The sequence below is a fragment of the Marmota monax genome, unplaced genomic scaffold (genome assembly GCF_021218885.2).
Source record: "Marmota monax isolate L192 unplaced genomic scaffold, Marmota_monax_Labrador192_F-V1.1 WCK01_AAM20220418_F8-fsc00009, whole genome shotgun sequence".
Taxonomy (NCBI): Eukaryota; Metazoa; Chordata; class Mammalia; order Rodentia; family Sciuridae; genus Marmota; species Marmota monax.
In genome coordinates, this window is record NW_026694710.1 from 16931695 (window position 1) to 16934209 (window position 2515).

Sequence of the window (2515 nt, forward strand, 5' to 3'; positions counted from 1 at the left end):
GAAAATATGAGCCAAAATAAGTCTTTCCTCCTATGGTTATCTCAGGTATTTGTCATGGGGATGGGAAGGAGTTCTTTCTGTGTCTACTTCATTGCTTGACCAGTGCCATATCTTCCAGGAAACTTTCCTGACCTTCCACAACTAGGTTATGTGCCTCCCTATGCTCCCAAAGGAGCCTGCCTCAAAGTGTAGTCACCTTTATTCTCTTTGCCCCACCCTCCCCCCAGGCATCTTGGGGCCTTGGCTTTCATCTTGGGATATTCAGTTCCTAGATTTAGTGTCTAGATTGTGCCTAGTTGCTATGTGAGGTGCTCAGAAGATGTTTGAAAGAATGCATGATCAAGGTCTAGTGAAGGTAGCGTTGGTAATTAAGGATTGGTGTCGCTTGTGGCTTTCAGATAATAAACATGCACACACACAGCTCCAAATGAGCCAGCAGAATGAGAAGGACATAGATGATTGAGGGCCACAAGATCAGGAAGAGCATGTGGGAAGGTTTAGGCTTGGCTTGGGGTGGAGATGTTAGAACTGCCTAGAATAAAAGGTGGATATAAACAGGATGATGCTGGGTTAAACAGGATCTTGAAAGGCAGGAAGTGAAGTTTATTGTGGATGTGGGAGTCAACAAGGAGCCAGTGATGCTCTTTGTAGAAGCTGGGACAATGTACAATTGATGGACATTTCTGTCCAGGGAAGAGAAAAACCAGTTTGTCTCCATTTGCCTGTTGATTTCAGTAGGCCCGACCTATATTATATCCACTATTAGAAATCTCTTTTGAACCCAGCATAACAACTATTTGATTCTGTTATGCCAGATTCGTGGGACCCCTATAGACCTCCGGGAGCCAAATCCGATGCAAGCACACAAGAGTCTTTATTGCAAGCTGGAGCCTGGACTCACAACCGTTCCCGACGCAGCGGTCCCAGGGAGTGAGTCCCGGTCCTTTGTTCAGTGAGATTTTATAGGTTTTGGGGGATACTCTATGCATCACAACATCATACAGCAAATCATTCCATACTGCAGGAAAATCAAACAACAACTCTTAACATTGATTAGCACATTCAATGGCGGGAACAATTTGGGTAGGGGTGATTGGTTAATACAAGAGAGGGATTCCTTTGAACTGACTGGTTTAGGCCACAAGGGGTGTATGTGCTAAACTACATGGTTTCCCAACATGTTATCAACCACCATAAACTACTGGGGGGTCATCTGGCATTCCAGGTATTTTCCCTGTCTCATGCTGATTGGTGGTTGCTAGGGGGTTGCTATGGGTCTTCACCTATCCTAACTGAGTCAGGGACACCTGGCGCCTCAGACCTCTCCTGTTATTTACAGACAAACAACTCAGCAGGGTCGGTATGTACTTAGGAGTGCTCTGTGGGTTTTTCCAAGGACAAGGGTCACGCCCTCTTCCTTAGGACAGGCCTTGAGGTAGAAGCTGCTGTTATTTATTTATTTTTTTGGCAATGATGACCCACTTGCCCTCACTGAGAACAGAGTTTGATAATGAGAATCTTTATTTATTTATTTTTTTAAAATGGAGTCACATTAGTTTCTCAATTCCTTCATGAGTGAAATAAAATCTTTGACATGTGTTCATTTTTATTTCTCTATCAGAGTCAGGATTTTAAATTTTTGGAAAGGTTATCTTCTAATAAGCTAGCTGGAGGCATGACTTTCTGATGGAACTTGATAGCTGACTCCATTTGAGAAATGAAAGGTGGAATCAGCTAGATAAAGCCTGTGGGTGTGGGAGACATACCCAAGTGCAGTGTTTAGGGTCCTAACCCCTCCTTCCTGCTTAGAAGGGAGATGCTGTGAAGGCAAGCTATTTGGGAGTGGTTATTACATACTTCAGGAATGGGACATTGAAGGGGAAGCAAGTGGGAAAAAAAAATGTCCAGTGGGGGCTTGAGATGAAGATGCAGACTTGCACCAGGGTGAGTTCTACAGCCAACAGATGGGATAGTTTCCCTAAGTGAGCCATCACAAGCAAGATAAGCAAGGGAATGGAAAAAGCTAAAGAAGACACCTAACATCAGGTAATGGAAGAATCCCAGGGAGAGGCAGAGTGGAGAGTCATCAGAGAGGAGAGAAGGGAATTGTCACATCAACATTGATGAATATCAGTCACATCACTTTGCAGACCCCTGAACAGGCTAATGATCCAACGCTGCTTCCAGCAGACTTAAAATGTTGACCAGGCTTGGTGGTGCACGCCTGTAATCCTAGCAGCTCAGGAGACTGTGGCAGGAGGATTGCCAGTTCAAAGCCAGCCTTAGCAACTAAGTGAGGCTATAAGCAACCTAGTGACACCCTGTCTCAAAATTAAAAAAATAAAAAGGGCTGGGTATGTGGTTCAGTGGTCAAACACCCTTGTGTTCAATCGCTGGTACTAAATAAATGAATAAATTAGTTAATTAAAAATTAAATGTTGGGGCTGGGGATGTGACTCAAGCGGTAGCGCACTCGCCTGGCTTGCGTGCGGCCAGGGTTCAATGCTCAGCACCA

At 44.5% G+C, this 2515-nt stretch overlaps 1 non-coding gene across 1 annotated transcript; it reads left to right on the plus strand.

Annotated features, from left to right (window-relative positions):
* Positions 1–1463: 1463 nt before the first annotated feature.
* Positions 1464–1552, plus strand: LOC124078845 (small nucleolar RNA SNORD103/SNORD85). The gene has a single exon (XR_006847075.1). It is a non-coding gene; the product is annotated as a small nucleolar RNA SNORD103/SNORD85 (small nucleolar RNA).
* Positions 1553–2515: the final 963 nt, after the last annotated feature.